The following is a 25,475-nucleotide window of genomic DNA, read 5'->3' as shown; positions in this document are numbered from 1 at the left end:
CAAGAACCTCGGATTGAGGGGAATTAGAGGTGATTCATGTTTGGGTGGTGGTGCTCCGCTCTCCAAGTGATTTTTTAGTGGGATTCATTTTCGTAAAATGTTCTGTATGATGTTTCTTTCCATATATGTCTAAATTTCATTTAGTTTATGAAAGAAATTGCATGAGCTACCTAGCCACGAATGAATGGAGTAATTGTATATACTCATTATGTACGATTACATTTGTCCTTGTTAATGGCTTTTATGAGATTCCTTATATGGATGCATGCGATAATATGGCTCATTATTAATTGTGGGTAAGGCTTAACTGGATAATTATGGTACAAATTATTTAGGTAAAGTGTCTAACGCTCTTCCTTTGACTACTCCTGCATAATCTATATGATAACCATATTAATCCAACAAGCAAGTAGGGTGGTAGAACAATCAATTATGTATAATGAAGGATTTCATTTTATGCATGTTACTCTGACTATATCACAGCTGTAGAAGCCTATTAGGTAGTTTTTATTTTCCTAGGCGAGCGAGCTATCTTAATTAGTTATATGAAGTTGCTTGTGGGCTACCCCTGCATGGGTGTGTGAGACCTCTACTGAATCTAACATGTGGTCATTATCATGTTAGGGAGTATAGGATTCCTCTGATGTTAAGTGATAATCCTAGTTAGCTTGACAAACATATATGCCTAAGACCTGCATATTTATGGAACTCATATGGAGAAAGGTTTCTAGTAATATTGTTTCAATTTTTCCCTACCATGCATATCTCAAGACTTACATACAATATAGATGGTTTATTTGTTCTTGCATGTTGCCTAAACCTTACCTTCACTAATCATTTTGTCTATGCCTGAGGTATGATTCATGACCAGGCTAGTGGGAATAGATGCAAGATAACAATTTCATATAAACCATGAAGAAGTTATGATTTAAGCTTGAGGACTGATCCGAAGAGTATGAAAAGGGTTCATTGCCTTCCTGATGTATTTAGAGTTAAGATATTGAGTATAGTAATTGAGATGATCACCGTGTATGAAATAATTGGTTAAGTAGACAGTGAAAGCCCTTAAAACTTAATTGTAAATAAAGGAAATTTTAAAATTATGGAGCCTAGGGGCTAATTTCTAGAACTAGGATGAAGAGGTACGTTACACTGACACATCATGCGACGAGGAGCAGGATCTGCCCCCTCTAGAGGGATGACCGGGCATAACCTAGAGGTGTGGGTACAGCTGGGAGAACCACATCAGAACACCAACACTGCATTACTGGAGACAATCCAACAATTATGAGCTGAGATGCTAAATTTACGAGAAGACAACGAAATATTACGATTGGAGTAGGAGAATATTATGAAAATTCTGTCGGATAGGAAGAATCAAAGAAATCCTAATCCTAGCGAGGATGAGGAAAACAAAACTGAGTCACATAGATAGCAAGAGTAGATTCAGAGTGAAGGCGAACTGGCCACAAAGGAGAGTCTGATAATGTATTTGATAAAAAAGGATTTAAGAGACAGAAAATTGAGCTTCAAGGGAATTTAAGAAGATCAAACCATCGATATATAATGGAGAGGCTGAGGAAGCAACAAAGGCATGGTTAATCAACATGAACAAATACTTTCAAATATATGAATACGATGATAATTTGAAGGCAAGATTAGAAATATATCAGTTGCAGGGTAAGGCCACCTTGTGGTGGGAAGAAATTAAAACAGTCAGGGAGATTGATGAGCAAGAAGTTACATGGGAGCACTTCCAGAAGCATTTCAAGGATAAGTACCTAACTGAGCGATTCTATGATGACAAGGCAAAAGAGTTTCATGACCTGAAACTGGGACAACAATCTATGGACGAGTTCATAGCTAAGTTTACCTCCCTGTTGAGATATGTTCCATATATTCGGGAAGAGAAGGCTAAAGTCTAGTGCTTCATCAACATTTTACCAAGATATATGAAGGAGAAGTTGGAATTTGACAATCCCAAAATGATGGATGACACAGTTAGAAAGGCTCGAATCTACTATCAACAGATGAAATAGAAAGGCGAGGGTACCAAAAATTGGACTGGTAAGAAGGGACAAAGAAATTTCCCAACTAGCAAAGGCATGAAGAATACCAGTCCCAGGTACCCAGATCAGAAATGACCGGGTGGATCTGTAAATAAAAATCAGCGAAGGTATATACCCCATAGTGAGGTAAAACCACAGGGGTTTCACTCAATGAACCTTTGACATATCGCATGCGTTCATGGCATACTAAACAATACCCCTAAATTGACTACATATTGGAAAATACCTCTAAAAATCAAATTATTGAACCCCTTAGCAATATGAACCCAATACACCTTCCCAATTTAAAAAACTCCTGCTTTCACTAGATATTGTAGCTATCCATTTTTCCATTAACATTTTTTATACCCTTTATATTTTTTCATTAACTTTTAGCTCCATTTTTTATAACTGCCAATATAAAAACCCTTTACCCCCTATATATCCCCCAACATATTAAGTCAATTTTTCCTCAATATATATCCCCCAATATGAACCCATGTGGTATGGTATTGCTCCCTCAGTGAAGCCCCTGTGCGTAAAACAAAGTGAAGCATCGAGTAAGTTGGAAACAAATTAGACTCCTAACCCTCCTGTGAGTGTTAAGGTTGGGAGAACCCCATTACTACAAGAACTGTCACCATCGAGGGAGATCAAAACCAGTTACAAATGTTCAAGAAGATTCTATTGTTGGTGATTTGGCAAGAAACATACCAGGGATTAACGTAGCATTAAAATATCAGTAGACAAAATATCAACCATCTATGGTGGAGCTAGAAGGTAAAATATCCAACCACCCTATTTCCATTTTGATAGATCCGGGTGCAAGCCTAAGCTATGTTAGCCCAAGAATAGTTGATTTATGTCATTTAACAAGTATAAAGTTCAAAAATCATTAGCTATTCCAGTTAGTGATCAGAGCTAAGAGAAGAGTCAATGCAAAAATAGATGATTGTGTAGTTGATTTGGCGAGAAAATGAATTAATGCCAGGTTAAATGTGTTGCCCTTAGGATCCTATGATGTGCTGATAGGTATGGACTGGTTAGAACAACATTGGAATTTAGTAGATTGTAAGGGAAAGACCATTAACTTCCTATCTGATAATGGAAGTAGAGTAGAAATTTACGGTATTAAAAGAAAAGTTAAATTACAACTCATCAGTTAGGGAAAAATATGTGAAAAGGCTACCAAATTTACGTAGTCTAGGTAAGATACAATAGCTCTAAAGGTAAATTTTCTATTTTGGACAGCATACCAATTGTTCAAGGATTTAAGGATGTCTTCCCAGAAGACATTCTGCAGCTGCCACCCAAAAGGAACTTGGATTTTACTATTGTATTGATCCTTGGGGTGGCTCCCGTTTCCAAGGCTCCTTTTAACTGAGTTAAAAATGCAGCTTCAAGAATTATTGGACAAGGGCTACATTAGACCCAGTGTGTCCCCTTGGGGGGCCCCAGTTTTATTTGTGAGGAAAAAGGATGGCACTATGCGGTTATGCATAGATTACAGACAACTGAATAAATTAACCGTCAAGAACAAGTATCCCTTACCCTGAATCAACGATCTATTTGACCAAGTAAAGGGTGTGGTGGTATTTTCAAAAATTGATTTACAGTCTGGCTATCACCAAATCCGTATTAAATATGAGGATATATATAAAACAACATTTCAGATGTGTTACAGTCATTACGAGTTTGTAGTTCTACCCTTTGGACTTACTAATGCTCCGGCCACATTTATGAGTATGATGAATGGGATTTTTCACCCCTTTTTAGATAAATTTGTCCTCATTTTCATTGACGATATCTTGGTGTATTCCAGGAGTTTGGAAGAGCATAAAGAACATCTACGAATAGTATTGCAGACCCTAAGAGAAAACCAAATTTACGCCAAGTTCAGCAAATGTGACTTTTTCAAGGACCAGATTCAGTACCTAGGGCATATAATTTCCTCTGCTGGTATAGTGATAGATCCGGAGAAAATCGAGATTATTATGAAATGAACTGTTCCAAAAAACGAGGTGGATATACAGTCTTTCATGGGTCTTGCTGGATATTATAGACGACCTATAAAAGGATTCTCCAAGGTAGCATATCCAATCACCTCCTTGCAAAAAAAAGGAACAAACTTTAAATGTATGAAAGAATGCCAAGAGATTTTTGAAAAGCTGAAGCAATTTCTTACCACTACACCTGTGTTAAAAATTGCAGACCCAGAAGAGGATTTTATAGTTTGTACTGATGCTTGTAAAGAAGGTGTGGGCGGAGTTCTAATGCAAAAAGATAAAGTGGTTGCTTACGAATCCCGTAAGTTAAAAGAGCATGAACATAAGTACTCCACTTATGACTTAGAGATAACTATTGTCGTGCACGCCTTAAAGGTATGACATCACTACTTGCTGGGAAAGAGATTCTTGCTCAGGATGGATCATAGCAGCTTAACAAATTTCTTTAGTCAACCCACCTTGAATGCACGCCAAGCTAGATGGACTGCGTTCTTAAGTGAATTCGACTTTGAAATCAAACACCTAAAGGGAAAGGAGAACCAGGTAGCAGATGCATTGAGCAGGAAATTGCATCATGTTTATGAAATTTTATTTAGTCAGGTGGAAATTAATTTTTCTGATCAAATCAAGGAAGCAATTCAGAAGGATCTAGAATATGAATACCTCTGGCAGCAAGCTAGAGATGTGGAGCATACCGACAAATCTGGTGAGTCAATGTTAACGCTGAATATTTGTTGATGTTTAGAGGTAGGATATATGTTCCTAACCAGTTATCAGTGAAACAACTCATATTGGATGAATTCCATAGGAGTCCGTATGCGGCTCACCCTGGCTATCAAAAATTATTTTCTGCAATTAAGAAAGGCTATTACTGGCCTGGCATGAGGAAGGACATTGCAGAGTACCTGGCCAAATGTTTGGAGTGTCAACAGGTTAAAGCTGAGCATCAACATCCTGTTGGGTTGTTGAATCCGTTGCCTGTTCCAGAGTGGAAGTGGGACACCATAACTTTGGATTTCATAACCAGTTTACCTCGATCAAAATGACAGAATGATTCAATTATGGTGGTGGTCGAAAAATTAAGCAAGGTAGCTCATTTTGTCCCTGTCAAATCCACCTACCAAACCACTCAGATAGCCAACATATTCATGAGGGAAATCTTTAGGCTACATGGCATACCTCGAGTCATAATATTTGACCGTGATGTTAAGTTCACTTATGCTTTTTGGAAAGAATTTTTCTCCAACTTGGGCACTCAGATTCACTTCATTTTTTCCTATCATGCTCAAATTGATGGGCAAACTGAACGAGTCAATCAAGTAGTAGAAGACATGTTGCGCATGTACGTCATGCAACAACCTGGGAAATGGGAGGAGTATCTTCATGTAGTATAGTTTTCCTATAATAATGGGTATCATGAATCGATAAAGATGAGTCCCTTTAAGGTACTCTATGGGAGGAGATGTACCATTCCTGCAAATTGGAATAGCCCTGAGAATAAACTAATACTAGGATCAGATATGTTGGCAGAAATGGAAAGAACGGTGAAGAAGGTTCGACAAAGCTTGAAGGCTTCACAAGATAGGCAAAATGATTATGTCAATAAGAAAAGGACCTACTAAGAACTTTAGGTAGGAGGCCATGTCTATGTGATAATCATACCTAGGAGGAGTACTCTCAGATGGGAAAAGTGCGCCAAATTGGCCCCTCGGTTCTGTGGTCCCTTCCAAATCTTAGATAGGGTAGGACTAGTTGTGTATCAACTTGCGTTACCCAGTCATATTCAGGTGCATAATGTATTTCATGTTTCACTTTTAAAGAAATATATATATATATATATATATATATATATATATATATATATATATATATGATCCTCGACACATCATAGATTGGCAAGATATTCAGGTAAAAGAATATTAAGATATGTATATATGTAAAGTAATTCTTTTATCTCTAGTATATCTATATATATATATATATATATATATATATATATATATATATATTCAGATGTGCCAAATGTGTGACAATTGGCTGATGGCAGGTCGAACCGGAAGGATAATTCTTGGTAGAGCCCCTGTGCATACTCGATCAGAGAGAAGTAACGTTGCGGAGGCGAGCTATCATCCAGGTTAAAGTGCAATGGAAGCACTTTAGCCCAAAGGAAGCCACTTGGGAGGATAAATGTTTTATGCAGGAGGCATACCCTGGACTGTTCCAAGTGAAACTGGAAGACTAAACACCATGGACGGCGTTCCACTTGAGGGGGGGGAGATGTAAGACCCCTGGATATGAGAGCAAAAAAAATTGAAGTTACTGTTGTTAATATTTTACTTTTGTTTTTTAATAATTTTGAAAAGAATAAGAAACAAATAGTTATAATAATTAGTAATGAATTTCTTTTATGTAATTCAGGAAATGGTTAGAGTCACAATAGAATGATGATATCATGATTTCATGATATGCTAAATAAGTTTGGGAAACATTTTGATGTAGTTATTATTCAGTTTCATTCTTCTAAAAGTCCTAGAGATAAAAGGGATATGGAGGGACTAAGAGGGGGTTGGCTACCAGAAGGGGAACCACCTGAAGAAGAAGGATACATGAGAACTGCAAAATTATTTTTAGAGTTGGTTGGGGGCCAGTGGAAATTTTTCCAATCAAATTGATTTCTGAGATTCCAGACTGGACTAGTGTCTTGAGGTCTAGAAGGGTAACCTAGGCTGGTTATATCCAACTGTGCTAAACAATTTCTCGGGGGGTGGGGGGGTGGGCGGGGGGGGGGGGATATGGACACAATAGCTAGTTCTGTTGGTAGGGTGGATGGTCTCATTTTGGGCACACTAACTCAATCCATTTCAATAATTGCATATAAGTAGAAGTTAAGTTGTTTTGAAGTTTTATTTTTAACAATCCTGTTAAGTTGAAAATTATGTTTCTCGAATCTTAAAGATGAAATTCTACCAGAATTAAACAATGGACATATTATGAATAAAATTACATGACATATTTCTTGTTGTTGTGATAGTTAGTTTATACCCACTTTAATATAATTCTTTATCTTAAATTGTTGGTTTGAAGAATGGATGTGATGAGTATTACCAAGGTATTGGCCTATATTTATGTATGCATGTTTGGTATAATGTTGCTTTTAATATGTCGATATGGTAAATAGGCATGATGGGTTATCATAGAGATATCGACAAGAGTATATTTACACATATGGAAATAAAGAAAAGGGGTCTTGTAAGTTTGGGAAGGCCGGATGGAGCCAAACCCTCCATGACTATCCAGAACGTTGTGAACGAAATTATGTATTAATCTGTGTGAAAACAACCTAAACCCTGATAGACTCTATGGATGGTTATAAGATGGAGACAAGATGTTCAATAATGGAAGGATTCCCAGTAGGACATAGGGAGTAGAGTGGTGGTTAATTACTAGTGTTAATGTGTTCCTGAAAAGAAACTTAGAACTCCATGTGGCATGCCTACTTATAGGGTCGTTCCAGTGCTGAACTATCACCAGCAGCTATAGGAACAACTCTTCGTGAAGAAACTAAATGAGTTAGTATCTTGAACTGGTTCAAAAATACTAATTAAGAGAGCTAAAGAGGATATAATGCTAAACTAAAAACCATTAGACTCAAGCCCAATAACAAAGTTTGAAAGAAAAGTAAGTGCAAGAAAACTTGTATCTATTCACTGGGAAAGAACAAATAATGTCTTCACATTTGTATTAACATGAAAAAATTAACAGAACCAAACTATAAATTATGGGTACCAAAGAAATCCATGTGCAATATAACCAACTTCCTTATATAAATTAATGAGAAACAGAACAAAACCCTTGTATTTAATGGGTCGTTGTCTTAAAGCAACAGAAAGATTTAAAAGCCTCGAAGGAGGTCCACAAAACAAAATTGTGCAAAACAAAAATACATAAGTTTGTGTGCATATTTATCTAGGTATGAAACCCTCCATATCCAAGTAAAATGGTATTAAGTGCCTCCCAAATCTTTCAGGAATTCGATACCCTACATTAATTTATTTATAAATAAACAAAACTGGCTATGCGTTAATAGTAGTGACAATTGCCACAGAGACAGAGGGTATCTGGAAGGGAAACGGTGTGAATCCACCTTCTGCTCTATGAACCTCGTCAATACCTAGCATGACAAGAATAATCTTGCTGATGAATAGAAAAGACAATAGAGAACTCATGGTACCTAACACAAAGTACAAACTTGGTGAAAGAAGAACTTTTCTTACCCGTTAAATGCTAAGGTTTCAGTCATGGCCCTCATCGAGCTACATGGAACCACACGACTAGAGAAATTGGAACCCTAGAAAAAACTAAGCCTTACATTGACAAGTATTGCCTGCAATCAAAGAAAAAGTGCATTAGTAAATGCTGGAGGAAAATCGAAGGAAAGAGCTAATGTTTTAGTACCTTAAGTGGAAAAAAGAGCTCACCTCTGACACCAGAGTAAAAAATCAAACTGGAAGAAACCCCAACGTTGCACCAGAATCCTTGTGACCAGATGAAGCTGTGGTAGGGTCTCCAGGGTCGAGGTTTAATGTTAGAATTAATGGACAAACACAATAAGGGTCCAGCAACTACCCTGTGGTTGTTTGTGAAAGTATGGAATAGAAATTAGCAATCAATCCAACTCTGTGAAGAAGGGTAGACGCACTGACTTGTAGATGAATAGTTTTTTTGGACGGGTTTGCAAAGCCTCTCCATCAACATTGTAGACAAATGATGGAATGAGCCGCGCATACCGAAGGCAGTTACTCCAAAAACCACCTCTCTTTTCTAGATTCGTTGGATTTTCAACCTCCAGATCAACGGTGAAGAGGCACACAACTGTCCACTGTGCTGGTACACATCTGGAAGAGTCCCCGAGGTCCAGGGTATAGTTTAATTAATATACAAATTCAAAACATAGTTAAACCCAACCTCCAATAGGATTACATGCATTTGTCACAAGTGTAACCAAGATGGCATCCTTTAAGGCTACGGGTGTTAAGTTGATTAAGTGGAGTAGTCAGACTGGGAGGGTTAAGGGGTTACTACATTAGGAAAGTAAATAACCATATTACTATATAGGTAATTAATTAATTATTGATATTTTATTTTTTCATATGTAGCTGTTACATAAATAAAATATTTCGATGTTCATATTTCAATGTTTATTCAAAAGATCTTACTTTCTAACTTCAATCTTAGTAGCTCCTAGATTATTCATTAATTCCTAAAGGGTAAGCTCAATATAATCCCAAAGTTATAAAGTGTTAGGAAGTATTTTAATTACTAATTCCATAGCATTTGATATTTATAACTCCTTTAGAATGAAACTATCACCAATCCTTTTCTTAAACAAACCAAAATTTCTTCACAACACTTTAAACTATCTAACACATAAAACAAGTTTCATAAATGAAAAGAAACTACATGAGTATATTCGTAAAGATAGTAGACAAGAGGGCTAGCAATTCTCATTTAAACTATTGAAGTGATCACCATGTAATTCGAACAACTATGCAAATATGACAAACCCGCTTAAGAAATAAAACAAACCAACTGAGTAAATAATACAAAAACAAGGTATATGACAAATGATCCTGCCTTGAGCATGCCCAACTCAAGCCTTAATTAGTGCCTTCTATCTTTTAACTACTTAGTACAAAAAAATGGAAACAAACAATTATCAACAGATGGCATAGCAAGACACAAATATCAAAGTAGAACTCTGCAGATCACCCAAAACATAGCAGCTTCGTATTAAGTCTTGGAGATCAAATGATAGCAACAACAGTGGATTTTTCACTTTTGGCACTCTTCTTCTTATATATATTTCCCAAATGTCTAAAATAAACACACTAGAGATTCGGTCTCATCTTGGCTAATTGATTAAGGACAAATAGAGTAAATAATTACAGTCAAGCTTTAGTTCTTAGACATGATTCAACTGATTCAAACTAACTTTATCCTTGAGAGACACAACTGGGGGCAGTTTGACGAGCCTCTAGATCCTAATTTTAACACACTAATCTCTACAACCTATAAATGACCGAGAATAAGTATCTTGACCATAACAATATTTGCTTCCTCAATTGTAATATCCCAAGGCAAGTGCTAATTGTCAAGATCCCAAAATACTTCATACAATGTCAAGTAACTACTTTCTTTAAATAAATTAGAGTTTGTTCAAAGATTATTCATGAGAGAATCTAATAGTGTTATCATCTCGAAACCATCATGGACTAGTAAATAAGATCTCCTTTAGACTGAAACTACTTCCTTTGTAACCTGTGCTCATAATTGAAACTGTAGGCTCACCTTGTTGGCACTCAAACATGCTTACAAATGTGCTCAGTTGACAACTAACCATGACCAAGGCCCACGATCTTTGTCAAAAATCTCTATAAATATAATTCTTTTGATATGTCAATGGGAAACTAACTGTAGCATTTTACCAATAAGGTTCAATATCTTGACACTCTTATAATGCCAAGTACATCCATCAAGGCTTGTGGTCTTGAATCAAAATGACAGTCCATAAAAATATTCAAGTGACACCATGTCGATACGTAACTAAGGCATATCAAACCATACATAGTCTTATAGTGAAAACACTTTGATTCAGAATCAATAGCCTAAGTCATTTTATTTAAACCATATATATATATATATATATAATATGATCTTATGCAAGCCAAACACACCCATAGGTCACTTTTTAATCAAATCCCTTAGTTATTTATTCATAAATAGAAAAGACAAGGTTTGAAAATAAATACAAATATACCTATATTGGAATAGGTAGGACAAGTTAGGAGTAAAGAATGATAAGTTTTTTAAGCCAAAACTGTATAGTTTAATGGAAAAAATGTTATCATAAGAGCAACCCATCATCTCCCCCCAACCTATCTAGTTGCATGTCCCCAAGCAACCTTATTCTAATTTTGGAATACCAGCATGGAGGTCCCCTAGTTATAGGCTAGGCAACCGAATTCTCGAGGAGAATAATAACCCAGGGTCTTATCCATAGTATTCCAATTTGATCATTTTTTTCCTTCATCCTAGTGAGTAACAACTCTCTAGAATCATGTCAGACATCACAAGAGAGTGAAGTGAAATCAGAGTCCTACCTTACAAGGTCCATATTTCTGAACTGAATATGTGTAGAAAGAGGCTTGGTTCAATGCTAAACAAATTAAGGGGTAACACATAGGATGCTTCTCACAAAGGATTGTAGGTAAACCCTCCTATATATATTGAGCCACATTGAGGGTGTCCACAAAATAAGTTTGGGTCATTTCAAGGTACTCGGTAACGTCATATCATTGATTAGTTCTGATGGTAGGAGAGTCTCATGCACCTCCCTCAGTCTCATCAAATCATTAACTACCAACCATGGAAACATGTACTATTCTCTCACTATCAAGCAAGCCCTTTCCTCTCTTCTCCCATAAAATTCAGAAGCTCTTTTCCACTTGATAGGATTGGCTATGTAAGACATAAAATCATGGAGTTGAATGTCCCCAATGAAAGGGTTGGGGTTCCATCTAGAATTGTCTATCAAAATGAAATTAAACAAATAGAGTTCACATAACAAGTTCTGATCTAAAGCTTCCAAATTCTGGTAGAATTCCAAAAAGGTTTCAGGTTGAGTAATTTCATGAGGTTGAACATCTTGTATCTATTTCAGCTAGAAAGAGTCCCAAAGGTGATATAGAAAGACAGAGTGGATTCTATAAGGGACTTGGCCTATAAATATTTCTACCCCCAACTCATATCTTACTTCCTTTATTATGCTAATGATGTTTCCACTTATTTATTTGACCCCTCCATTTTTGTTCTTGGCTAAGGTACATGGAAAACCAATGTTGTTTCATCTTTTCAATAACTTGTTTATGGATTTCCTTGTTAGTGATACCTAGATCGAATAACTCATCCTTGGTTTGCCACTATGACATATCTGATTTTAATTGAAGAAATGCATAGATGTTTGTTAGAACATCATCTAGAATCACATTTATGGCTTGCTAGAATTCTTTTCTATACCCATCTGCTAAGGTTTCGACCTTGGTTTCATAATTTTCTTCTTATTCTATGGTTTCTAACAAGGTTCCTAAATTGCTTAGTTTGGGATCCCATTTCTTTAATTTAGCCCTTAGTTTCCCATTTTCTAAGATCAATTTATTATTTTATTTAAGTAGCACTTGGTAACTAGATCTACAAAACCTTAATGGTTTAGGGTCAATACCCTTACCTTTATTCTGCTTACATTTCTCTAACTGGTCACTGCTTGCTCCAACTTTGAAGACCATTGATGCCCCTTCCATAACATTCTCCTTTGCAACATTTTCTTCTATGATGTTATCTTCTGCAACGTTCTCCTCTAAGGTGTCAACACTCTTTTCAAGGGTATTATATTTTGTAACATTTTCCTTTAGGGTCTCAACATTCTTTTCCAAGATATTATCCTCCATAGGACTTTCTTCCAAAATATATTCCTCAAGTTCTATTGCTTCAATATTACTGGGATATTTAATTTTAACTGTGGACTGATCCCTCATAGATGTTAGGGTTTCATGGTTCAACAGAGAGACCTCAAACCTCGAGACCTGTTCTTTCCTTATCTAAGAAATTTGAGATGAATATTGTCATTTAGTTGCTGAAGAAGTTGCAGACTTAGAAGGTTCTTTCTTAGTCGAAACCCTAGCTCAGGTTTTCCTTTTGAAAATTTAAAGGAAAGATTCAAATGAGATATCTAGCCTATGGAGTTCTACCATTACGTTCATCTTAATCAAACCTTGGTGGTGCAAGCTATGTTTAGGGTCCTTCATCCTCTAAACCAAGGTGGTCATTCTCGTAAAAAAAATCAACAAGAAATGAGGCATGTCAAGCGATTTTTGAATAGGTAAATGCAATAAAATTCATAAATGATAATGGTACACCATACTAAACCTCCCTTCACAGGTGACAATTTCATAACAGTTAAGACTACATCTTGCTAGAGAGGAAGAAAGGCTTCTCGATTGATGCCCTCTTCAAATCTGGGAGAGGGGATGGTTCATGGAGGTGCGGTACCCAACAATTTCCATCACGTTTAAATTTTTTAGACCAATATTCTCCCTCCTGGGAGAGTTGAGTAACTTTTGAAACCATATCCTCATTGACTTGAATGATAAGTTTCTTCAATGTGTCTTTTGTCCTATCAAAAGTGTTTTCAAATTCAAGCACAATTTTGCTAATCATAACCTAGAAATCATCCCAAAAATTCATCCCAACCCGTATTTTCAAAGATTCTCCAAACTTTGGGCTTAATCCCAATACTATGAATGTTCAGATCTGCCCTATTCACCGATTTGACCATACGTTTTCCCATTCAAACCCTTATGAATGTCCTTATTCAAGCCCTTTACAACTATCCTTCTTTGAACCCTTACTATTGTCACTATTTAGACCTTTTTGGTTGTCCCCATTCATAAAATTTTTGCAATTATATTTTCCACTGAGCCAAATCCTTTCAAATTTCTTTGGTTATAGAACCATGATTTTGCATCGGGTATGAAATTCTATGAGTTAATTTGTTATGATGTTAGTCATTCCTTCAACCAGCCGTGGGTGACATGGGCTAAGTGTGGTGATAATGGGCTACTCTTGATAGTTAACTTAAATCACCCTTTATATAATATGTTCAGTCTAGTGACATAAGAACAACAAAGATATAGTTTTATATACATGTTGATATTTACAGGTTTATAACACATATATGTGTAGAAAAATTATCATTAGGCAAGGTCAAGGCTTAGGTATATAGGTTGGTCGAAAGGTTTTATAAGGATTTAATCACGGGTTTTGCAAAAGGTATAATAGATGGCTTGGATAAACAAAAGAAAGAGATGTCAATGGGGGCTTTTAATTTTATATTTTTCTATCGAAACAAAAAGGATGATTGGGAATGATAAAAGGGATAGCCTTAAGAGTATGAGACACTCAAAATATTTTTCATAGAGATGTACAAATTACGATAACATGGCTTGAAGTCTTAAGTGAGTATGGTGAGGAATTCAAATATTTCTGGTATTACAAAACCTTAGAATTTATACTTAAAAATAAAAACCAAAATATTGAGAAAGACGTCACCCAATGGTCGACTAAATTTCAATAAGATTATGATTTCACTTATTCTTATGATCAGGGTGTTGAAATAAATATGACCATTTCTCCTTAAAAGAAAGATAACCATTATATCATCAGGTGTCATCTCAAAAAAAGGTGTGCATATTCATATATATATATATATATATATAGAGAGAGAGAGAGAGAGAGAGAGAGAGAGAGAGAGAGAGATTTATATATTTATTTATTTTCCTCTTTTTTTTTAGATGATGCAAGCTAGTCTTCCTAGTTTTCCAATGACATCTTGTTCCATCATGCCTCCAAAGATGTTTTCATGATAGGAAGGTTCTCTTTTTCCTAGTAGCATGGTAAAAACTTGGTTTTCTAATGCTACTAGGTGTTGGAGGTGCCCGAGACCAAGTTTTTAGCGCTAAATATTTTTTTTCTTTTTTTCACTACTACTCATAGTTATAAAATGGTAGACTAAGGTGTACTAGCTAGCCTTTCTACAACTTCAATACCAATTTTCTTTTTAAATTCTTTGACAAATTATTCGACAACATCTCATTCCTCATTGTCATTGCAGTCAGGTAGAAGAGGAAGTCACAATGATTATGATTCATCACAGTATTCCACAATTGACAGGGATCTGTTGGAGGCCGCGAAGTACGCTTCGCTTTGGGCCACTAAGGATGCCACTAGGATCCGCGACAGGAAAATATTTTGGGTGTTCATGGAGATGAGCGTTAGAATAGGGATCAACCACAAGCCACAGTTCTCGCCCATTGTTTACAACAACCTTCAATGTTTTGCGCAATTTAAAGCAGACATCCATAGCATTTACATCTCAGAGCGCAAGGACCCAACCAAACAATGGAGAAAGCTACCATTTGCTGCCATAGAAGACGTCATCTTTAACGTACTAGAGACATGGCCGCCAGAGTGGTGTGCTCTAGACATCGCGGAGATAGAGAAGTCGGCGGCACGGAGGAAGAAAGACGAGGCCAAGCTACGCATTGCACAGTTGGTAGAAAAGAGAAGGAAGGAGGTAGTGGCAGCAGAAGCGTGGGCAGCACGGGATGCTGCACAGACAGAAATTGAGCAAGAAAAGGATACAGCAGCAGTAGCGCAGGAGGCAGCCGTGAAGGCACGCGAGGGCCAAACATTGCCTTCGCATGGGCAAGAAGCAGAGGAAGAAGAGGGCGGCACAGACCCACAAACCGCATCAACACAGTTGAAGCGACAACACCTAACAGAGCAGACAGGGTCACGCAAGAAGGTCAAGGATTCAAAGTTGTCTATTGACCCAATCACCCTAACCGAGGGTGATATGCACTACATTGGTGAGATAGTGCATGATGTCACCTCCGAAGCCCTCCAAAATTTCATGCAGGAGAACCAGATTGTGTTGGGGGTCCTCAGAGTGTAGCTGCAGGAGTTTCACATGTGCCCTCCCCAGGGTGGTACCTTTTTGACCACCCTCACAGTCGAAACAACAACAACAGATCAGATGTTGCACGCAGGGGTGACGAATAGCATAATGTTGCCAGAAGGGGCACTAGTGACAACAAATGAGGCCGACATGCCTACAATTAGCGCGCTGAAGTGTCTCGGTATGAATATGGCTGTACTCCCACGAGAGACCTTATACGTTCTGCATGATGGGATAACTGTAGAGTTGCGAGCTAGGGAGAGCCACACACTGCAGGTCCTCAATGAGCAAAAATCCAATATGGAATAGTTGAGCTTGTAGCATGATGAAGTGGTGTCGTAGAATCGATAGCTGGTGCAGATAATAGATGACACTTGTCAAAGTGTCTCGGAACTGGCCATCGCAGCATACACACTGTGATAACTCAGAAGTTTTCCCTAGAAATTATAAAAAGAAGGAATCATCCGAGGTAACCACAAACCAATCTTTTAGACTCAGGTTCTAGCCAACTTAAGTCCAGAGAGGACTCTCTCTTCATGATTTAACTTTGTTATTATTAGATTTTACGCTAGTTCTTTGTGTTCATGAGGATTTTGATTTTAGATTTAAGGTTGGGTGGTGGAATTCTTAGAACAGATGGATAGAGCTAGGTCTTCAAGCCATTGGGCTATGGAGTCAATCAAAGGATAGCATAACTAGACCAGATCATTAAAGGGAATGTTCACAGGGTAGGCTAGCAAAGCAAAAGGCAAATCTTCAGGTCTAATGGACGGGGTGGTTCTAACCAGGGTGAAAGGGCAATGAAGAATCCTTAGACTGAGATCAGAATGAAAGAAGCAGGTGATCATGAGCAAAGGGAAATTAAGAATCCTTTGCTATAGACCTGGGGAAGAAACTACAGAAGCAAGGGAGCAGTTAAGAATTCCCTAACTAAGATAGTTTAGTAGAAAACATTTAAAATGTAAACAGTCAAGGCAAAGTGCATTCAAGCAATTTCTGAAATATCATTCCATGTTATACATTTAGATAAACAAACAAGATTATGGAGACGCATAAGAGAAATAACAGTAAACAAAAGAGAATACTTATTTGTATATCGCTTTACACAAGAATCTTGTAAAATATCTGAGTTTTATTCTTTGATCCAACAAGCCAATCTAGTCATTGATACAATAGGACTTAGAATTGAGAGAGAAAGTCTATAGAAATGTCTTGGAATCCACCCCAAATACTTAGAAATATGCAGTATTTATACAAAAAATAATTACAAAATATCCCATAACAGTTTGAGATTTAATTCAGGAAATAAAAATATCTTCAAGCATGAAGATATAGAACGATGGAAAACTGCATCATGTTGTCCCTTTTATTGTGGTAGTGTTGGTTTTTGTAGTTCAGTTGTAGCCCTTTAAGCTGGCTGATATTTGTACGCTGGAATCTTCTTCAGTTTGATCTTTCACTGATACTCTTTGACCCTGTTACTCTTTGACCCTGCTGATTTGTCTTTTACCTGTTTCACCTGGCTGCCTTCAGATTTACTGTGGTAATTTTCTACTGTAAAACTTTTCAAAGTAAATCTGTCATTTTTTCCCACCATTCATCCTCAGGTAACTTTACTTTCAGCATTCTTCTGTAAATTTCGTCTGCCTCTGTGTATTTAGCAAAATTGGGCTTGGTGACAAATAGATGTTTCACCTCATGTTCTAGGAAAAATAGATTTTCCAAAGTATCATACAATACTTTTCCAGTTGGCAGGGCTTTTATACCTGAAGTACTGACTTGTTCCTTAGCCAATTTCCTAAGTCAGTCAATGTAGTCCAATTGAGTCATGAGTTTATCATGGATGGTCGTAGGATTGGGAAGACCTCTATCCCACAAAATTTGAAATTTGGCCATGAACCTGTCAATGGCCACCTACATGTTGTGGCACATTTATTCTAAATTGAGCATAAGGTTTCTTTTGGAAAGAACCTTTTTAACCTCTAGGATGACTTCGGTCCTATCCTCTATACCAAGTTCATTAATTTCACATCTTTTCATACTGTTCAAGAAGTGGATGAGTCGATTTGCATCCTCAGGTTGGTACCCTAAATCTTCCCTTACTTTCTGGATAGCCTCAGTGGCTACTTTCGCCAATTCAGCTTGCTCAAATATAACTTGAATTGATGGCCAAATATCATTGACAGAGTCAATGATATTGGCCCAGAGCATTTCTTTGGTTTGTCCTAGTGGCTTCTGCAATGTTAAATCTTTTTCTAGGACTTTGATTTTCTCACCCATCCTTAGGGTTTTCTGTGTTTCCTCTCTTTGTTGAATTTGGGAAAGCTTACAGTTAGTTTCTAAGCTTGCCACTTTCTCCTTTAGCCTTTTCTTCTCTATTGCCTGGATTGGCATCTCCTACCTGCCTTTCACTAGCTCTGTTGTTTTCTCTGTTGATGTGCCTTCTGCTGTAGATTCAATTGTGATTGGTAGTGTTGTGGCAGGTGGAGTTCTAGGTGCCAATGATGTTGCCAAAGTAGAAGGAATCGTTGTTGTCACTGTTGGAATGGTAGTTGTGGAAGTTGTTGCCATGTCACTTTGTTTGGACTGAATCAAAATGTCCAACTCATTCTCAGTCTCTTTTAGTTGGTCATTTAGCTTTAGGACCAAGTCCATGAGCTCTTCATGTCCTTTTTGTGCCTCCAAGACTTTTGTTGTTTGTGGGTGATGCAACTGGGGAATCTTGAGCTATTTCTTCAGAGCAGCTATATCATCATTCTTTTTCTTTATTAATTTTTTAGTGGCCTTTACATCTTTGGGATCATGTCCCAACTCAATGACTAAGTCCTCTAAGGACTTGATTATGGTATCTTTGGCCTGTGAAGAGGCCTTCTCCAATTGGAACTGTGCTAATATATTATTCAGGGAGTTTTGCAATTGGTGGGCAGCGATGGCTTTCCTTGTCAAGGTGGAGTAAATCATCTCCCCTGTCTGCTTGTGTAGCTCAATTTGGTCAATAGGATGAATGTCCTTTGCCAGTACTTCGAAGTCTATCTTTTTGAAGTCTATTGTTGTTCTTGGTTGTTGAGTAGTGGGCTTCATGAATGTCATTTGCATCTTCCCCTCTTTTACATCATAGGCTAACATAAGCCTTGTCTGATTGGTAGGGGTCATCTTTAAGTACTGTGCATAAGTTTGGGCTTTCAGCCTCTCATTCCTGGCCTTTATCTCTTTATACCTTTCTTTGATGTCTTGGTCCTTGTCTGCTGGCATCCTGAAAGAGGATACCTCCACACTCTGCTGTCTTTCCAGTATCTGGGTATGTGATGTGGATGGTTCTAGGATGCCTCTAGAGGGAGTGGCATGCTTTCTCCCTTCTCTTTTAGTGCTTGTGACATCAGCTGTCTCTTCTGTATATTCCTGTTCTAAAACAGGATTTACCCTTTGTCTTTTTGCCTGGCTTGTCTCTGCATATGCCTGTGATGTTGCTCTTCCTGAGGGAGTGGCCTCTTCCCTATTTCTCTTGAGGCTTTTCTCCTCATTTAGAGGAGTCTGTAAGACTGGAGGATTACTCATGGTGGTATCTGGTCTATCTAAATTTTCTAAATTTTTTGGTTCTTCTGGTGCTTCTGACCCTTCTCATGCTTCTGATTCTTGTTGCACCTGTGATTCTTCTTGGGCTTGTGATTCTTCTTGGACTTGTGATTCTTCTTGGACTTGAGATCCTCCTGGCACCTGTAGGAAAGAACCCTCATCAAGTTGTTTCTCTAGATCAATTAGAGTGCTTTCAAAAACAACTTCAGTGTTATCCCTGTCCACTAAAGTATTCTCCACCCATTCGAATTGATTTGCATATTTTTCTATTGCAAGGATTCGGTTGTGAATGTAGGGAGCCATCTTGTTTTTCTGTCTTCTGTTGCAGATGAAGTCCAAGGGATCATATCTCCACATGAAGCTCTGTTTCAGATTTAGTCTTTGAAGAATTTGGTCTGCCTCCCTTCCAACTTGTCTACTATTTCACATAAAGGGGTCTAACTGGTTTTTGATCCTAAGCTAAGCCTTCTTTTTGGCTCTGACAAAATGCACCTCATCTGAATTGATTATCTTCCTGTAGTACTCCAGAGCAAATAACCTCATTGGGAGGTATCTGGGTAGTTTATATGGCGCCAACTCACAGCCATAAATTCTAATTTTAGTGTGGTTTTTGTACAAGTACCAATCCCCCACTTTGTGTTGTTTTGAGAGTTGTAGGATCCTCCTTATATTTGAACTGATTCTTGGAGGAGGGCTTCGTAGCAGCATTGTCATAATGGGATGTAAAAATAGGTCTATGAAGTCTATATATGAATATGGGGAGTCATATTTATGGGTCAATGGAATCTAGAAAATCACTGACCTAGGGTGACCTTTTGTATCAAGCTTCTGGAGAGTAAAGGGGAACTTATCTTCTTGATAGTATAGAAAAAGGTGATACAAAAGAGAGGAATACTTGAAAACTCTCTCATTACCCATCCTAAGAATCTAGTCATGCATCCTATCGGTTATAAACTTGGCATAATATTAAATGATAGTAGGAGGCTATCCTGGAGGGAAGATGGACATGAAAGCTAGGATGATTTCATCTATATACTCACTGGTGGTGTAACCTAGGATACTAGATATCATTGCTACAATATCTTGAAAATATGGTGTACAAATATGGAGGAGGATCTTTTGGAATATGCTTTTCTACTACAATGAAGGTTTGGAGCATCTCAACAAGTTTTGAAGTGGTGATCTTGAGGAATCGGTCCAATAGGTCTCCAATTGAAATAGGGGTTAGGTTTTTCCCTGGTTGTAGTTGCAGCATTTCATTAATTGATTCTGTAGTGATGGAAAAAAGTACAGTATGGTTTGGGAACATCGCTGCACTTTGGCTGGGGATATAGTTTGCATGGCAGTAATGGGCAATTTCTGGGAAAATATGAAATTCAAGGAATTGGTATTTGGGTGAATTGGACTCCAAAAGACCAATTTTATCAGCATGGTTGAGGTATTGGTCTTTGTATCGATAGTATAATTTTAGAGGGGATTCATGGAAAGAGGTGTCCTTGATTTGGAAGTGTTTATCAACTAGAGGGAGGTGGTCTATGTCTAGGTGAGGAGTGGAAATAGGTCTCACATCCATGGCAATTGGGTAAGCCATTATCAGTTCTTCTAGATTTTGAGAATGGGGGAGGTGATTTTCAGTTTTTTAGGGCAAAGGTGGTTGAGTACAGTGTAAGGGAAAGTTACTTGAGTTTCTTTAATTAATTCATACTTTAAATAAAAAACTCAGTAACTCGTTCTTGAAATTTGAGAAGTTTTCAAGTGGATTATGGCTTAAATACCTGGAATTAGGGAGAACTAGCTCTGAACAGGTCGGTTGGCGATTGTGAACGGTTAAAAAGGTTTTGAATAGGATGGAAGGCAGTCTAGGAGATTTGTGGTGTCTTCAGGGTGCAATTGTACGTGGGTTGATAGCTTCGACGTCCCCAGGTGTGTGCCTGGAGGTTTTTAGTTGAAGAAAACAATAAAAACGAATGATTTGGGGCTTTTTGGCTTTATGCGGGAAAGTCAAAATTGGCGGGTACAGGTGAAAAGTGGTCATTTGTCGCGTAGCGAGTGAATAGTAGTTATTTTGGTGCGTATTGGGAATGCGGTAAGTGGTTTTCTTAACACAATTTTTGGGCGCTTGGTGGTTTTGGGGGGAGGTTGCCCGATTCCACTCATTGAGAGACACGTAGTCCCAGGGGCCCAACAGAAAACAACCCTTTTCGGGTGGGTAACCTTTAGACATCGGACCCTTCCAAAATGGATGAGGACTGTTAGATGTGAGGGGGAACGATCGTGTGGTGATCGGGTAGTGAAGTTGCATGAAAGGTAGTGGGGGGGCCCGACGGGGTTTTAAGTGTGGTGGGTTTTTCTTTAATGAAGGTTTAAGGTGGGGTTAAGGTATCTGGGTGATTAGCGGCGGGGTTTAATTGGGTTTTTAAACTAACTTAATTGCAAGTCGATTAGTTAGGGGATTTTCGGGGTTTCGGGTAATATTATAGTTTATATAATTAAACTAGGGTAGGGTTTATTAATATTTTGCGGGAGTTAAATATATACGGGGAAAAGGGGTTTTTAGTCGGGATTTAATAAATAAATTAGCAATTAGTCAAATGAGTAGAAGGGGAACCATACCCTAAGCATATGATTTTTCATGTTTTATTACTTTTCTGATAATAACATAAAAACTTAGGATATAGTGTTTTTGTGGGTTTTTTGATGTGAAAATGAGTTATGTAGGGGAAAAAACACCTTTTCCTAGGTAAAAGTAATTTAACCTTAGGAAAGAATTTTATTTAGGGAAAATGAATGAACTAAAGGGGGGGAATGAATGATTATGAGGGGATTTAGTACTTATTTCCTATAAGTCATTGAGTCGAGGGTCCGGTCCCTCCAAAAGTCAGAGAAATGCTCTGAGCCTCTTTGACTTAGGGTTTTAAGTTCTTTGAACTTTCTTGTGGGGAATTAGTTAAGTAAAAGGTGAAATGAATGAGGGAAATTAATTAATTGACTTTGATATCCATCTACATGCTTGAGTGCCCATTCACATTTGGAACTTTTATGATGAAAAATATGATACACATGCTTTTTTCTAATCAATCATCAAAATTCTGCAACCTTTCTACTACTTACCCATCTACTCATCCTACCATTTTCACTTCTCTTTATTAGGGTGCATTTGAGCTAGCAAACCCTTATCAAACATTTTTCTTTTTCTTTACAATAGTAAACTAACTATGTCTAACCTTATTACATCCAAGGGCTCAAATTAAACAATTGAGCTCCTTTTATTTACTCTACCTATCTACTTATCTGCCAAGATTAAACAATTTGGTTAGATTTTTATTCTCTATCTATAGACATGAAATTGAAACATGAAATAGCCAAGTTTAAACATTTTGACTATCATGGATTGTGGCAAAGGCTACAAACTGCACACGATCATTTATTATGCACAAAAAGTAAATAGTGGTGGCATTTTGACTTGCACACTTTCATGGTATTTTTCTTTTCTTGGGGTTCATATTTTTCATATTTTTTGACCTTTTTATTCTTTTTGTCCTTTGATTATTCTTTTAGGACATACCCTCTTTACATTTTTTAATTTTTTGACAATGGAAAACATTTGCAAAAAGCAAAGGTATGTACATATTATAGGTTTGATCTCAGCCATTCAAAAATTATGACTCCTATTGGTATAGGAACCTAATAGTGGCTCCACTTGGGGATGGCATTTCCTAGTGAAATGTCAAGAACTTTGTAGACCAATGGCCTTCTGAATTGTTGTGATGTTATCCTGCAACTTTTCCTTTTCATATTTCTGCATTATTGCTATTTATGACAGTAAAAACTTTTGAAGCTTAGGGCCTTCTCTTCGGGCTTCAACTTCAAAAATTACCATCCAATCAACTCTAGACTTTTAAAGTAAAGTATGTACAGATGATTAGTGAAATTAGTAACTAGGCTCAATATAGTGTTTGAGCATTCGACCATTCACTGGTCCTCCTTCTGCTTCTGTTCCATCCATTTCTCTGAGGAAGAAAGCATTATTATCACTGAAAGCATAAATGATATATGGGCCTTTCCATAGGAAATAAAATTTCCCATGTTTACCTTTATCCGCTCTTCTTGAATCCCATTTTAGAACTTTGTCTCCTAGGTAAAAATCTTCTACCTTAGTCCTTTTATCAAAAGTATTCTTGATCCTTTCCTGCACAACTTGAGATCTGATGTACACTTCTTCCCTGGTCTGCTATAAGTGAATTGTTTGGTTGATTCTTCTTTGGATGTCATTTGGTTCAACTTGCAGTTCTTGGAGTAGCTTCATCACTAGTGTTCCCAAGGAAGATGGGAAAACAACTTCCATTCCATAAACTAATTGATAAGGACTAGTACTAATGGATTTCTTTGTAGTTAGCCTGTCTGCCCATAAGGCATTTACTAGCTTCTTGTTCCATGTTTTCTTGTTGTCTTCTAACAATTTTTTGATGATATTTACTATACTTTTGTTTGAGGACTCTGCTAGTCCATTTCCTTGGGGATAATAAGCTATGGAATGGCCCAAAGTTATATGGTACTTGTTACAAAAATCAATCATCCTTATGGATTTGAAAGCTGCTGCATTATCAATGATGATCTTGGTAGGGCACCCAAACTTGGATAGGATTTGGATTCAAGGAAGGTTATTATAACAATGTCAGTGGCTTTCCTTGATGGTATGGCTTCTATACATTTGGTAAAATAATCTGTAGCAGTGAGGATCCATATGTGTTGGGTAGAGGAAGGTGGGTGGATTTCACCAATGAAGTCAACACCCCATTGTTGAAAAAGTGTTTCAACAGAGATTGGTTTTAAGGGCAAGGGTAAAAGCTTTTTCTTTCCTACAAAAATAAGACATTTATGACAGGAGGTTACAAATTTATTTACATTAGAAAACAAAGTGGGCCAATAGAAACCAGCTCTAAGAATCTTGTCAGCAGTGGTTTTATAGTAAATATGTCCTCCACAGTCACCTGCATCAAACTATTGTAACACCTTGTCATATTCTTATTTTAATAAACAGTGAAGAAGGATACCTTCATGACTCCTCCAAAACAAAGCATTGTCAATTATGCAAAATTTTAAAGATTTCAATTTTAAAAATCTGCTTTTGGTCTTGGATAATTCAGGAGGAGCTTGTAGATTTTGTAAAACATATATGATGTCAGCATACCATGGTGATTCAATAAAGGCTTGGATGATTGCTGGAGTCGCCATCTCCTCTCTATTATCCGTTTCTACAATAAAATTTACATCTAAGGCCTGACAATTAGATTCAGCCATGAGCTTGGCTAAACCTTGGCCTTTGATTAACTTAGTTGGCTTGATTTCTAGGTCATATACTAATATAGTAGCAATCCATTTCCCTCTCTTTCCATTCTGACCATCCCGAGTTAGGATATCCTTGACTATTGAATTGGGGACATAGGCTATTATATGAGAATATAAAATGTAAACTCTAAAATATTTGATAGCTTTGACCAAAGAAAAGGCTTGCTTTTCCATTATATTGTATTTTAGAGGGGCATCTCTCAAGGCATTGCTAAAAAAGGCAATAGGTTGTTCATAACCCTAATCATTCTTTTGTAGTAAAACTGCATCAATTGTATGTTCTAAGGCAAAAGAAAATAAAATGAAATCCCTGTCAAATTTTGGACTAATCAAAACTGGTGTTTTAGTTAAGGCTAGCTTAATGTCTTCAAAGGATTTCTTAGCCTCAATTGTCCATTTTATGGTCGAATCCTTTTTCAACATATCATTTAATGACCTAATTAATTCTTCTAAGTTAGAAATAAATCTCCTAAGAAAGTTGATTTTTTAAAAGGCTTGTAATTCCCTGATGCTCCTAGGGTGTTGTATTTGTAAGATGGCTTCGATTCTTGCAGGATCTATTTAGATACCATCTTTAGAGATTATATGGCCTAATAACTTTCCCTCTTCTAACCCAAATAAATATTTTTTAGGATTCAAAGAAATTCCATACTTCCTACATTTGATGAAGACCTGCCTTAGATGATCTAAGTGTTGTTTATTAGATTTTGAGAATACAGTGATATCATCTAAGTATATTACTAGGAAGTCATGAATTTCCTTAGCAAAAGCTATGTCCATGGCTCTTTGGAAAGTGGCCCCTGCATTCTTTAATCCAAAAGGCATCTTCACATACATGAATGTGCCCCAAGGAGTAGTGAATGCGGTTTTAGCCTAGTCATCTGGGTGAACTAGAATCTGATTGTAACCAGAAAACCCATCCAATAA

The 25,475-nt window shown here is 37.2% G+C and overlaps 1 long non-coding RNA gene across 1 annotated transcript; it reads right to left on the bottom strand.

The window, feature by feature from the left end:
* Positions 1–7,892: 7,892 nt before the first annotated feature.
* On the bottom strand, positions 7,893–8,825 carry LOC149157853 (uncharacterized). Its single transcript, XR_016261099.1, has 3 exons — positions 8,533–8,825; positions 8,329–8,438; positions 7,893–8,225 (listed from the first exon to the last, which is right to left on the bottom strand). It is a non-coding gene; the product is annotated as an uncharacterized LOC149157853 (long non-coding RNA).
* Positions 8,826–25,475: the final 16,650 nt, after the last annotated feature.

The sequence above is a fragment of the Pinus tabuliformis genome, chromosome 5_2, assembly GCF_031772625.1.
Source record: "Pinus tabuliformis cultivar Carrire ecotype Pingquan chromosome 5_2, CPIR1, whole genome shotgun sequence".
NCBI lineage: Eukaryota > Viridiplantae > Streptophyta > Pinopsida > Pinales > Pinaceae > Pinus > Pinus tabuliformis.
Note: the sequence above shows the minus strand (reverse complement) of the source record. Positions and strands in the feature narration are given on the sequence as shown.